We start from the raw sequence: 15,442 nt of genomic DNA on the forward strand, positions 1-15,442 counted from the left end.
TTATTGCACAATTTATTTTGTGTGTAGCCAACATTTTAAAACTCAGCCGGGAATCATTATATAAGGCCAGTGGTGGAATGTAAGCTAAATACATTTACTCAAGGTAGGCTGTGTTGCCTTATATTTAGTTTGTATAATACGTGTAACTATTATTTCCACTACATTTGTTATAACTCCATTATTATGATTAAACTTACCCATGACGCTATATGATAAGTAATGGAGACAATGAGTTCCCTCCTTTTACCAGGCCTTGCAACAGGGTTTGAAGTAATGAACACATTAATTGCAATAATGATTTTATGAATCCACTAACATAGTATAATATTGTTCTTTGAATTACTTTACCTAATATATTAAATGGAGTATTTTTATTGACGTGGGTTGGTTAGTCTAATCTTCCCACAAAAAAAAGGGTGGCGATATGTATCTGAGGGGGAATGGCAGGTGGGAAATTGGACAGGCTTAGGCCCAAGGACGCCTCAGCGCCAAAGGACTTGCGGCCGCTCCTTACCATGCTCACCCATTGGATTGCAGTAACGTAGAGTTATTTACTTAGGTTTTGCTAGGTCAAATTTGAATCCTATATGCCACATTGTTTATATGCCGTTGGATCATGTCAGTTGAAAAAAGGCAAGCTAAGTTTTTTTAGTTTGGTCTTTCTTTTCAGATTCTTTTTTTTTGGGCCCTTCACACAGGAATTAAATCTGCCCCTGAAAGGAGGACAGGCAGTTCACTTCGTGTGTGTGTTCAAAGTTCTATGGAACTCAGGGTGATGGTGTGGAGGCCCCTGGGGGAGGGGCGGACTGCTTTTATGGCACTGGGCTGCACATGTAACACCTCTAAAACAACTTGTGCCTGTTGAATTAACACATTTCCTGTACCAAATTATTTACAGTTTCTATTTCTGGAGTTAATGATTTCCCCACACCAAAAAAAAAATAAAAATCACCACACTTGTTCACGCTCCAGGGATGATTCATGCTTTTGATGCAGTCCGAGCTTTACAGGGCTCACCACTTTGTCTTGCTTGGTCCTGCTCTTCAAACTTTCACAAAATGTTTCGGATTTACATGCCCTTTTGATAAATCTGTTTTATGTTCACTTTTTTAATAACGATTCAAACATACTGGGGTTGCAACTATTTGGTGGGGGTCCAGTTTTTTCTTTTTGCGCTGGAATTTTAAAATGCACATCTCGCGCTCATCAGGTCTAACAGCCCAACAAACAAAACATAATTTTGTGCAAAATGGGGGAGGGGCGGCCTCCCTGGGCCCAAACTGTTTCAGGGAGGCTCGGTGAGTGGAAGGGGAAAAATATCCCATTAGTAGTTCTAGTTTGCGGGCTTGGAATTTTATTGTTTTTACCTCTCTTCAGTCATAACACACAGAGCCCTGTATGGTATCCTAGTTTGTGTCAGTCTGGATCAAACAGGCTATGTATCCAAAAGCTATATGGGTGCTCAACTGTTCCAAAAATCAGCTGAATAAGATGCCACAAATATCCTCTTATTTAACGTTTTCTGAGGACATTGATTGCAGAGGTGGACCCAGGTCACGTGGATAAACTGTGGTGCCCACGTGCCCGCTGGTGGTTTGCTGAGAAAGAAACTGTGGTGGAAGTTTTTATAATTGTGTACATGGAAATTACAGCATCAGATGCGCTCTCCAGATCACAAACCAGCGCCACCATCAGTCTAAGTCTAGGGTCTATTAAGATTTTTGCCCCCTTACTTTAACACTTTTTTTCTCTCTCGGTACCAGCAGATGTGGTTTATTCAGCAATTATCTAATAGCAACGTTCATAATGAATGAGATATTTTATTTTTTTCACATACAGGTGTTTAGGCCTTAATGCATTTAAAACCTGTCAGGCAAGTTATCATGGAAAAGGGAAGAGAAAAACAGCCTTGCTACAACATACAGCGGACATGTACCTCATTACTAAAGCGGTATCCAGTATTAATAGTGCGGTGTCTGCTGCCATAGGACACGGAATCTTACCACACCGCTTAGGTGGAGTGAACTGAGTCAACAGCTGTATAGTTTGATTCTTGCTTGTGGTTTTGGGTTCAGTTATAGGCTGCAATGCCATGATTTTCTCGTTACATGCAAACCAGTGGGGGAGGGCTGCGTGACAGGACAAAAACCTGGTGGTTTTTGCACTTGGAGATTTCTTTCCGCAGTCCTAGTCAGGAACAGATTAGCATCTCTAAAACCGCAATACATCAGACAGAAGGTGGACATCCGCAGTTCCTTTTCAACCGCCATACAGAATAGCAGCCAAACCAGCGTGGACGACAGATGAGCGTATATAAGCTTTTCAACGTTTGGAGTAAAAAGAAGTACTGAAAATGGTTGAATAAGTGACAGAACACATTTGGTGGCTGCATGATGCCGTAAGCTTTCCTTGCAGCGCATCAGCCACATACTTTGCATTTCGCTCAATGTCCACGTTTTATGGTTTTATCTTCACCAGCATTTGCTTAATCTTTGCTCCTGCTGCAATAATAACATGTGGATGTTGATGGTTATTTTGAAGGGACTATGAACAGTTAATAACTGTAAACACAGTAGAGATTATGGTGGAGTGTGTAAGTCGACTTGTTGTACTTTTCACAGTTTTGAAACTCCTCCGGCGCTAAAGAGCAGTGGTCATATACTCATTTGCACCAGAATAAGAACCCCTGTATGTCACTGTTAGTCCGCGGGCGCCGGCCGCGGGGAAAAAAAAAAAAAAAAAAAAAAGAGCGAAAAAAAAAAAAAAGAAGAGCCAAAGAAAAAAGAAAAACAAAAGAAAGAGAGAAAGAAACAAAAAAAAAAAAAAAATAAAAAGAAAAAGAAGAAAAAAGAGAAAAGAAAAAAAACACAAGAAAAAAACAGAAGAACAAAGAAAAAGAAGAAAAGAAAAGAAAAAAAGAAAGAAAAAAAAAAAAAGAAAGAAAGAAAAAAAGAAAAAACAAAAATCCCCGTGGTGTGCGCGGCGGCGCGGCCCCCGCGCGCGCCGTGGCCGGGCCCGGCCCCGTGTAGCCCTCAAGGGTTTTATGTGCTGCCTTTTTGTATTTGAATTGTTTGATGTTCTTTCTACTTTATCAGTTTTCATGGAGTGATTCTGCAGCAGATTGAGAGTTAAATTTTCAAGGTTTATCGAAGGTGAAGACAGAAGTAAGCAAAAGTAAGTATTATGAGGAAGACGCCTGTGGTATCAAGCAAAGCTTCCGCAAACAAGTTCCCAATCTGCAGAAGGATGGCTATTACAGAAGCTTTGTGTGCTGTAACTCTACGATGGCCACCGTAATGAGGAGCTATCAAAGGGATGTGATGTAGCAAAGAGTGCTCGCAGGTAGTAGACCTGTCTTGGATGTGAGGAGTGAGATGGGTTCGTGAGTTATATCTCAGTATCTCACTGGTGGTATCACAAGGGCATCTCTGATTAAATGCCTGGACTGCTATAGAATCTCCGAGTTAAGACTCAGCAGTAAATTAGTTGCTGGCACAATGATAAGGGCATAGATAGGCGCCAAAATCAATCTGGAAGGGTACTGTCACTGTATCGAGCTGACTCGATGAACAAATGAAATAAGGTCATTATGATTTAGTTTTCATACCTGTGGCATGTTTGTGTTCCGTACTCAAACATTGAAGAGACAGAATTTCCTAAAAGTCTCCAAACAGGGATGCTTCCTGCTGCTCGGACCCTCACCTTCCCTGGGTGTCAGTTGGGTTTTTTTGTATTTCTCTTTTTGTTTGTTTTTTCATTCTTCAGATTTTGTTTCATCTGGTTTCCAACATCTGGTTGTTGGGAAGAAACTGCACTCTTGCAAGTTTCTCAGCAACAATCTGGAAACTCTGGAATCTAAATGGGGAACTTAAGATGCATGTACAACGATCATGTTTGCGATTCCACCTAATGTGAAGAATACAGCCTAAACATATTACTATGTTCTTGCAGTTATAATGCAGGTAAAAGGGGTTATAGAGATCTAAAATATCACTTTGGAAATATGACTATTTTTTACATTGAATCTTTTTTTGTTTTATTAGGGTTTTTTCCCCAAAAAAAAAAAGTAATGTAATGGTGATTTTGATTAGAAAACAACACCACAAATACCATTTCTGTATTTCTGGTCTTTTCTAGAGCAAAAAAGGAAAAATTCTCTTAAAGCACTTTCTCTGCCCATTAACTGAGATTAATCTCATGAGGACATCTTGGTTAAGAGGTTAATTTCGCTCTCAAGCATCAGTTCAAAATACAAAGCAGGAACTTCTCGTAGAATGTCATATGATCATTACACACGAAAACGTAAGTTCCTCTGGTTTGTTCCCATTTTCGCTTGTTGGGAGCTTGTTGTTCTCACTATACTATTATTCAAGTTTTACAGTGTATCCATAGGCACCTGAAGCTTGGCACTCATACTATTGGACTCTGTGTAATGTTTCACAGGAATTTTAATCTTATTCTACAGTTGCACTCATTTCCATGCTGCTTTGGATCAAAAGTGTCAGCTAAATGCCTAAAATGTAAAGTGCCCAAAATGTAAATGCAAACCGCAAAAGATTCTTCTCGAAAAGCAATAAGAGCAGACCTGGAGTCCATTATGCTTTGTGTCAGGAAAAATGTTGTTGCATGTACAGCAGCAAGATGTGGTTTTTTTTTTTTGTTTAAGAGTACAAGAAAGTAAAAGGAAGACATAGTTGTCGGTCTGAAGTGGCCTGCTGGAAATCAGATTGTTTTGGGGGGAGGGCATGGTTGGAAGGATACTGTAAACGAGGCACTGTAGGAAGGCTGTACATAATGTTCCGATGAACATGTCCAACAATTGCTTACAGTAATTAAAGAGATTGTAGGGCTTAGATTTTGGACACCACCAATGATGATTTAAAAAGGTAACAAGACGGGAGAAAGACCTAGTTGAGGGTTCCAGGCTAGATGCAGCAAGCAAAACAACAGCAGTAGTTCTAGCAGTAGTTATGTGAGTGAAAACATCTGTGTTTGGTGGATGGGTTACAATCTGTGTCTCGCTGAAGAGGCTCTATCTGAATGCAGTGACGCAGTAAGAAAAATGTGATTCAATGGAAAATATCTAATATTAAAAATTGCCTGACAATTAGTCTGCAATTTAAGATCGCTACGCCCTCAATGATAATGCTATGACTTAGCAAGAATCCAGCATTTTGGCAGCACAATACAGTAAATGATTGGCACACTCTTTAGAGGACGCAGACAGATGTTGCAACTAGCAGTTCATCGACAACACCTGCTGATATTCCTCGACATCATTCGGGAGACTGGTCCCTCCATTTGGGAGCATGAGTGGGCATTTAAATAGGTAAACTGTCAGATCATCTAAGAAGTCTTGTTTTTCTGCCTTTTCTTGCCTTGTTTGGAGAGGCAGAGGCAAAACAATTCTGTCTGGTATCGAACATAGAAGAGAGGTTACGTTTCTTGTACAAGTGACAAGGCTGTCACAAATTGAAAAGTTAAGACAGTAAGTTTTAGTTACAAAGTAACTGTGAAAATAATAGCAACAGTTGGTGGAATAATAAACAAAGAAGTTTCCAACGCTAAGATAGTGCAGAGAATAAATTATTGCCATCAGAACTATTGTTAGCATCAAAGGCAACTGTTATTAAAGATGGAACCAAATTTGATTATTCTGCATCTTCACAGTATTTTTTAGAAGGGTTTAAGAATCATGTTTTTAAATGTAAAATTCCAATAGATGTAATGCCTCAGATAAATAACAAAAGAAACATGTATAAAAGGGAAGAGTACTATTGTATGAAGAAAGTGTTAGTGACACAGTTAGGATAAGAGAGAGCAAATTTTAGAGAAGGAGCAAATAAGTTATGTATTGTGGATGAATACATTTGACTATTATCGTGTCACCAGTTGGCTGATTGATTGCCTTGTGGGAACAGCGTACTTTTCACTTGGAAATGGTATGCATTTTTTTGAAAAAGGTTGGAGAAGTAATATGGGACAGATGGAATGGAGGCATGGACACTGACGTGGAGGACAGCAGGAGTGGTGTGTTTTCTGAAAATTTTACAAGAGATCAGATATAACAGAGGTGGGATGTATCTCTAAAGGACACAAATGTAGACATCTATGAAAGGATATAGGAGGGAAACGAGCCTATCATATAAGTTTGGAAAGTTCTATAAAACAGGTGTTAGAACATTTAAAAGCAAGGTCTCGCTAAGGTAGAATCCTCGCGCCTAACCTGTAAATGAATTGAATCGGAAGTCACAGCGCATCCAGGGTGGAGAGTAATCTGTTCTCTCTGTGAATTAACAGTCATGGTGAATCATTACGCAATTTTTGTGTCTCTCGCCCCTAAATGCCGATTTTTGTTTGACGCTGTAGAGTTCCCGTCCGCTGTGTGCGTCGCGCAAGTCCCTTGTCGTGTTCGGTCGGTTGTGCTTAATGATAGCAAATCACTAATGGATATCCAAGGATCTCATTCGCTGCTGACTTCCTCTTGTTGATGTTTTTTATTCCCCCTTTTAGTGGGAGATATCAGTGTGTCTTATTCAATAGATTGGTTTGTCCTACTCCGTCAGACTACTTCGCTCTCGACTTATGACTGATAATAGACGGTATTCTTAGGATCTTCACGCTGTAACCATCATTACAGCTTTAAAAGTGGTGGAGACAAAAGACATGCACTTTTGTTCGGAGACCATGGTTGTTTCTTGGTTGTCTCACTCGTGCATTTTGCCATCGCTTAAGTTTAACGACTCGTGTAGGCAGGGGAAGTGCAAACTAAGTGATTGCCCAGTGGGTAATATGTCAGGAATCTGGCCCTCTCTTCCCCTTGAGGGCATTGCTCATGTTGCTCCGGTCCCCCTATATGTATTGTCTATTGTGTGACGAGGTATATTGCAAGCCAAAATCTGGAAAGTGCTGGCTCAATGGCTGAAAGCAACACAATGGAGATGTGTTTTGGAAACTGGCTGACGTATTTTGTAGATTTTCACAGGGCTGGCTATGTTTCACCAAAGTACATAGGAAGGAATTCAATTTCAAACGTGGGACCAATCAGTGACCACTTATTTGGATTTCGACTGTCCGGTATAGGTGTCTTTCCTCTACGATCGCCCGTTATCAGCAGATGGTTGTGAGAGACGCGTCCCCTGCAATAAGGTAAAAGCTACATTTAGGGGGCTCCAGGTTCTCCCACTCTGCTTTTAGACATAATCTGGTTTAATCCCCAGAAGATCTGTGTCGCTTCGTTGAGCGAACTGTGTGTACCCTCCTGGCTGTTGGAAACCGTGATAAGAGCTATAGTCCTTAATCCTTCAGTTGAGCCGGGAAATAGTTAACATTTAAGGTTGGGTATACATCCTTCTGATCCATTCACGAACTGGTAACTGGGTATAAAACATTTAAAAGTAAGTTTCTTGCCAAATTAATCCTGTATTTTACAAGGTTCATAGAGATTGGTACAACAAAACCATTTGAGTTGCACTCCTATTCGCGAATCATAATACCATGGTCGATGATTGTTCTGGCATAACAATTCACAAAATTAGTTGAAAAATGGCATTATAAATTTGCACAGAGCCAGGAAGGTGGATGTAGTTGAGACTTGCTCTGTCTGGGTCCCAAGGCAGCTCTCCGTAAAACGCCAACCATATAGAAGATATATCGGTCACAGTGTAAAGGAGCTGGGAACATCATGGATGTTTTGCCAGTTTTGACCGTTGAAAAAAATGAAGTTAAACGCAGATGTTATTTTGCCTTAAAGAAAATTAGTCTGCAATGCAGTATGCAAGGATGAGAACACAAGTGGATTACGGAAGTGATTTCTTAATTTGGGTCTTTCCAGTAAGGAAAATGCTGAGCCGGGTTGGCAGCTAAATTGCGATGTACAGGTGCAGCTCCAGATGGATTCACCGCATGAAGCCCCAGGTGTTGGTGGCTTTAATAACCCGACAGTATGCGAGTGTCAGTGCAGTGGTTGAGGCGGTTAGTAATGGCTGGCGTTGTGGTGTGAGAAAACAAGTGTATGTATGACACACCTGTATGGCACAGGAGACATAAATCAACCAATAAGAAAAACAAATAGCAAAATAGTGTTGAAAGAGGGAACGTAGCAGCGGTCAGTTGCTATAACATCAAATTTCCGCCCATTCGCGCGCTCCCGCGCTCAGAGGCGCAAGCGACATGCAGACCCCCCAGCCACGGGCACGGGAAGTGAAAGCGCGTGTAAACAGAGGTCCGCCAGTTGGTGGGTCTGGATTTCTCGGTGCCTTTGATGTGGTGTGTCGATCCTAAGGGCGCTCACGGCTCAGGCTCCCACGCCTCCAGGCTACCTGATGCCAAGGGCCCACCATGGAATGGATTTCGACTTGGCGCCGAGGGTGGAAACGTGGCACTCACACCACCTGATGGATTCCCGTCCCTCTGTTACTGGATCCTGCCTGTTTATGGCGGGCAGAATTAGGAGGAGACATTTTGGATCGTCCTTTAATAAAAGAAGTCCTTTCACTCCTTAGTCATCTTTCTTGGGTTAAGAAACGAGTCTCCTCAGCACCACACTTTGATTCATTCTTTTCGTAGGTCATTGGCGATGGTAGATTCACTAGAGATCAGCACATGGGCGATCCTGTCTGCTGCAGACCCCATGGTCTGGCTTTTGGTGTCGCTAACGGAAGTCATGGGAAGGAGTGCGGAGAGTTAGAGCAGAAATGGATGCCGCGCCCCCTGGGTGGTTATGGAGGCCAGATTGAACGGGCCACTAGCGGTGTATGTTGCCACCGGAAAACTCGCCCACTCTTCTTAAGCCAGTAGCGGGCAAACGCCAGGAGAATCTACTGTATCATTCACCCACTGGAAGCAGGTCGTAGTCTTACCATAAATTGACATTGCATGCCCATGCTCACAGAAGTATCAGCAGCAAATGATGTGTCCAGTTTTGATTTAGTATTTATCATTTAGAATTTTAATCTGAACGTCCAGTGAGAGCATGCGCTTGTTGTGCACTGGACAGGGATCGCGAGGATGCAGGCTGCGTTCAAGATTGTAGCTACCAGAAAATCGGATGTAAAGCGGTGTTGTATCGCAAAATCTGGGAAAATCGGAGGGTGGGTTTGGGACAGGGGCCAGAAAACGGGAGGTTTCAAATCAATAATGAAAATGAATGCATCACATCGTTGAAGACGAGACACACGGCCTGTATAGCCGCGCCCAGTTGCAGCGATTGCCCGCATGGAAAAGGAAGGTTGCGCTGTCAGCACCTGTGAATCCCAGTGGTCAATTGTTAGCCGGGCTGTGTGCATGGATTTCTGGATGAATAATCCTGCTGGGTCGAGAACGGGGGGGGCTCCCCGTGAGTGGCGCGCTGGCCGGGCGCGCCTGCGGTGGGTGGCATGAGGCGATGACCCACCTGCCAGGCGCCAGGGTTCATCTGCTCTGTGCGCACGGGTGCAGCAGATGAGTGTGTTGTGCGGCCCGCGCACCCGCGCGGCCACCCCGCGCGCGGCTAGCCAGATGTTAAATTCCTCTTCTTGTTATTTGGCGGCCTAAAACTTTTGCCGTTCGCCCACCTTGATTAACGCCGCGCCGTCCCATATGTAACCGCCAGCAACAGTAAGAATGAACTAGCTTATTTACCCCTGTATATGGCTGAATGGGAGCATGGGCTTCGGACAGATTATCAATTCAACAGCCCTCCAGAGGCCAAACAGAGCGAAGCGTTTTTAGGAGGCTCTGTGTGTGTGTGTTTGCTTGGAGAGTGTGTGGTGTGTGTGTGTGTGGTGTCGTGTGGTGCGAGTGTGAGAGAGAGAGAGGATGAAGAGGACAGAGTGGACGCTAGGCGCCTAAAGAAAGAGAGGACTGTGAGAGAAGTTGGGAGTGTTAAGGGTTACGAGTGCCACTGGCTGCTCACAGGAACCAGCTAACATTTCAAATGGTTTTTCCAGATGTTAGAACTGAACACGCCGGTGCCCCACCCAGCTCAAAGCAGATCACCCTGCTGCACAGACAGACAGGGAGAGAGCAGAAAATGCCAGGCAAGTTAAGTAAAGGAGGGTTGGGGGTGGAGGGGCTCTCTTGTCTGACCAGTACCTTGGAGAGGTAAATTTCCAAGAAAGCATACGCTATGTAAGAATGATCGGGCGTGTCCACTTATATTATGCATGAGGTGATCAAAAGTAATAAGTAGACAAGGGTCGATAGTCTGAGTTTACATACAGGACAGTCAAATAGCAGTCAAAAAGGAGCGACTGACAGATGGGCGATGACAGAAAACATGGCTGCATGGAGTTGAGTCAGCTTGCTGGACTCAACCGACGCGATTTCTGGCACAAACAACTCTGGGAACTCTCAGCTTCCCTTACTGACATAACAAACACTGTAGAAATTGTAATAGATTTACTTAAGTAAATGTGCCAATGAGGGGAACAAGAAGCAATGTGGTGTTGAGTAGTTTGTAGTAAAGCGTTTTTTTATATACAATGTGGTAACCGATAAGGTACGCAGTAATACACCTGACAGATTAAGATGTAGTAAATAAACGTTTATATTTCCTCTAGTACCACTGAGACTGTGGGAGTAGAGTATTAAGTAAAAGTAGAACAGTACCGTAGAAATTGTACTTAATGTACAGTACTTTGAGGTACCACTGGTTCTTGGCTAGATGTTGGATCATGTTGCGGAGAAGCTAAAGAATTAGCTTGCGCCTATGAAAAATAGTTGTGTTGCTGCCGGGATATCATCATTAGGTTCATCAAGCAGTAACTCACAAAGTTTCTGTAATCTCGGCAACCGCCGTCGGCTAGAGCAACAGTGGCTAAACATGGAGGCAGACAACCTTTCATGAGTCAAAGTTCCAATATGAAAGCCAAGCTCAAGATCTCAAAAACAGTCTTAATGAATAGCACTGCCATCAGCAGCACACATGATGCTCATACTGACTTCTGTGTGGAGTTTCCATAACAAATGTTAACAACACAACATATGATGCAGGCAGGGTCTAATTTAATCCTCTCCGGCATTTCTGACACCACTGTGACAAGCTGGGTCAGCAGGCTGTGGGCCAAGTGTGTGTGTGTGTGCATGTGTGTGTGCTAAAACACAGAGAGAGATACTGACCACATCCCTTCTAAAGCCTTAAATCTGGTTAGTTTCAAAGGCAACAAACAAGCCAGAAAGAAGTGAAGTTCATCAATTTGTTCAATATGGTAAGGGGGGAATGAAGTGACACATTTACTACCAGGACACACCTCCTTTGACCCCGTCTGCTTGCTAGATCTGAATACATGTGCCATGTGCCTGCTAAGGACAACAGACAACCAAAGCCAGAGTAAGCAAGCTCATGAAGTGCACAACATATCACAAAAGTTATTAATTGCAAAGCGAAATATGCCAAATAGACTGTTACACTAATTGTGTGCTTGGACATAATGAGATCTAATGAGCAGAATATTTCTTTTCAGACAGAGACAAGTAAAAAACTTGTTTTATAAGCTATTGTTAATGTTGCCTGGCTCCACTTCCCCCAAATGAGACTGAAAGTGAGTCCACAATAAACCTATCCCACCATGAAATTAAACTCATGTAAACAAAACAAGCCGGCTTCAAAACTTCAAAAAGGCCTCATCTGAGAGATTCATGCAAGAAGGAAAACCCGAATCATTATGGAAGAAATGTCTGCGAGTGGATTTTTACATAGGCCGCTCTCAGAATGAGAAGCCACATCTGAGATTAATGAAGCACAGGCTTGACAAAGAGGGAGGACGCCATCTTTTCTCAATTCCGGATCAAGATGTAAACAATGCCCCTCCCTCTAAACAAACAGGGAACAGTCCATGAGGGAATACAATCATGTTTTATCAGCGACACACACACTTTTCCCCTAATGGCACGCATGAATTAAGCCTTAAAGAGAAAAGCTGGGCTCATAATGTGTAATTTAGGCCAACTAACTCTGAAAACAACATTACTGAATGGAAAGGTTGATTATTGGCACACATGGAGCAAAATGGGAAGACAAAAGGAACATTCCTGAGGGCAGCCATCGGACAAGGCAGCATTGTCATTCAGTGAAGCTCGTTTTGGAAAGCATGATGACACTTGGTCATGTGTGACTTGGGAAAAAGTGTGACCAAAACTACAACAACGTGGGAGACATGTCATGTCCACTCAACACCTATTTGTGTCTTTGACATCTGTGTATCATAAGGGGTAACAAACAAACAGACAGCATTAGAGGCTATCTGTAAAGACCTTCACAAAGCACATGTTGACCACATTGGGGTGGTTTCCGACAGTCATCAGAGTACGGATGTACTGCAACCAAATTTCAAATGTGCTTATTAGCTGTCTGGCAGAGAGTTACAAGATTGATATCACTCTTATGTCTGTAAGGTAAATATGAAGCTACAGCCAGCAGCTGATTAGCTTAGCTTAGCACAAATACTGAGAACAGCTACCCTGGTTCTGTTCAAAGGTAAAAAAAAAAACTTTAAAGTTCACTAATTAACACGTTTAATCTCACTTGTGTATCTGTACAGTAGTGTAAAAATCCTCAGGGTTATGAGCAGTAACCTCCTGGAACTGCCAGAAAATAGACATGGAGGACCAAACTACATAGCTATCTCTGAAAATAAATAAATAACATAAATACATATAAATATAAGACTATTTAAAGATGAGTAGGCACAGTACAACTAGCACCTTCCTAGTGGGTTGACTTTTGAATTTTTAAAGCACCTCTTCACAGGATTCAGATTACAATATCCAAGTAAGCAAGATAACTTAGTCAAGTGGCAATAAAACCCAATTGAGCTCTTCTAACCATTAGTGATAAGGAAGAGATTAGAGTGGAAATTACAAGCTTGGTTGCATACATTATCAGATAAAGACATACTTCCACTGATCCTCTTCAAATGCTCGACTGCAGAGCTTCAGGAGTATGGAGGTAGACAACAAAAGTTACATCTTGATCTCTACAAAGAGACATCTGAAGTTAAATACATATTTTTAAAAACTGCATGTTTTTAGTCAGCTACAATGAAAGGAAGACAAAAGACAGCATCTCCTGTCTGCCTCTTTGAAAAGTTAGTTGTGGTTAGCTTTTGGTTTTAAAATAACTCTCTCTACTCTCTGTATTTAGACTGAAATTAACAGAAAAAGAGGGGGAGGTGGGTTACATAAAGAACATTTTCCAAGACTCAGTGGCCTTGTTGTATTCAATTGTTGCACGTTGACGGACATGCTGGGGCATGATAGATGTAATATGGCCCCATTGTGTGAGTCGAAGGGTATTTTCTTGTCATGATGCTCCACCACTCATCCCCTGTGCAGACAGCAGCCTCAGGTATTTCTCTGCCTCTCCACCCCCACCTGCATTGTCTCTAAACCCCAAAGGAGAGCAGACTGGTGTGTGAAAACAAAACTACGTTCCCAGATTCCCGTTTCAAATATGCCCACTGGTGCCAACTTAACAGGCAGATGAAAGATAAAACTAAGGGAAACTTAACCTGTCGCCCTGAAGTCACATTTGCCCACTGCTGAGATTATTGTTCATTTCTCAGGGAAATAGGAGAGGGGTGTATGGGTCACGAGTGTTTCTATAATGCTCTGTAGTGCAAAGAATGAAGCTTAGCCATCAAAGGAAATCCCTTATATTTCTTCTAATCCTTTAGGTGACTTACATGTTTTCGTGGGGCTCTGTGGTCTCTGCAAAACCTGATTAAAATTCAGACACAATCTGGAAAGTTCTCAGCTCCAAGTTCACACCACTAGAGACTTAATTCCTGTATTTCATCAGACTGAAGTTATATTTAGTATTTTTAGGTATTGAGCAAAAAGCTGTGGGGCCAAAACGAGTTTCACTGAAATTCAAATTAGGCTGTTTTTTTCCCCCATTGTTGAATCCCGTATTTCAAAATCCACCGCAAAAAGAATAAACAAGAGTTCAATTTATTTCAGACGTGTGTCTACACAAAAATATAACTGTTGTTTTCGCTCTGCGCCTGAACATTCCCATGAGAGAGTAAAAGGTTCCCATGATCTTGGCCTTGCAGCCATATTTGGCATGCTAATACCCACTAAATCTGACACATTTACAACACACAGGAACAGGTGTCTTCAAAACAAGGCAAAGGCTTAGTGATCAGGGTATCCCCCTTCTGCGGCTCCACAAGCAGTGGAGAAGAAAATTATATAGTTTAAGAAAATCATGGCAGCCTGGGCTACACACAGAGACCCAAAACACACACACACACACACACAGCACTAGCACTGAAATGTTAACAAGTAATTATATGGTTGGACTACACTATAGAAAAGAAATGTGACAAAATAAAACTGTTCAAGGCCATAGTCACTCCACAGCTACATAATGTATTACCTTAAGAATTACAATGGATGAAATATATTTTATAGTTCAAAATATGGAAAATAGGTTTGTCAGAATAAAAAAAATTACTTTGGATGAACCCATTTAGAGAGAAATCCAGCAGAAGTTGAAAACATTTACACCAATCAAGCCCACAAAAGGAATCTCTGTACAACTGATACGACATCTAAATCAGATAAGGAAACTTCCCCTGAAAGAAGATGTGAAATCTGTTTGTGTCTCAACAACATGGCAACAGGTAGCAGCGGAAAACTTCAGTATCAGATCCGAATCACTTAACTGAGAGAATATTGTACAGTTACTCTCATTCCTCTGACCTCTCACCCAGGGCAGCTTTTTGTTCTGTTATGCGTCCTGTTCCACATATGTTAGCTTTGAGCATGATTTGTTTAATTGCCTGGAACGTCGCCATTGTGTGGCCATTTCTGTTGTGATAATTGCCTTAAATACAGGTTAATGTGTGGAGCCGAGCTGCTGGTGGAGCCAGCTCTTTACCATTTAATGCTGACTGTTACGGCTACGTGGGAAACGGCAGAGAAAGTGTTACATTTTAACAAGACTGGATGTGTGCCATGAGGAAAGCCTTGACTGTGGCATGTATTTGCCTCATATGACTACATCTTCAGCGGTCCTGTGGACTTTTACTGTAGCCAGAAGAGCTGTTGTTCATTTGAGTGATAAATAAAAGTAAAAAACAAACAGCCCTGGATTTTTATCCCTAAATGAGCATCCTTTTAGGTTTATTTGCGCCTGTGGGTAATCAGGTCATCTGCTTAATCATATGTGACACCAACAGCAAAAGAGGGCAAACAAACAAAGCGCAAAATTGTAGAAAACGACTTCAACTATTACGAAATATAGCATCTCTAACCGTGGCTAACAGGCATAACAGTTGCAATGACTTCACAAGCGTACAGCCATCATCAGCCTACATGTTGTGTGGCTCCAGACATCTCCTCATTACTATCTGGAAGCATGTCAGATCACAAGCCAGCGGAAACTGCAGCTTTTTGATGCTGACCTAACCTTCAGTGTGCAGCCAGAGTGTGAGAAACATTAGAGGATGCTTAG

The 15,442-nt window shown here is 42.1% G+C and overlaps 1 protein-coding gene across 6 annotated transcripts in view; it reads right to left on the minus strand.

The window, feature by feature from the left end:
- Window positions 1–15,442, minus strand: part of kif13a (kinesin family member 13A) — a 45,457-nt gene that overhangs the window by 28,475 nt on the left and 1,540 nt on the right. The window lies entirely within an intron of this gene.

This window comes from Morone saxatilis, unplaced genomic scaffold, assembly GCF_004916995.1.
Source record: "Morone saxatilis isolate NCDOM2014 unplaced genomic scaffold, NCSU_SB_2.0 Contig24, whole genome shotgun sequence".
In the NCBI taxonomy this organism is placed as follows: domain Eukaryota; kingdom Metazoa; phylum Chordata; class Actinopteri; family Moronidae; genus Morone; species Morone saxatilis.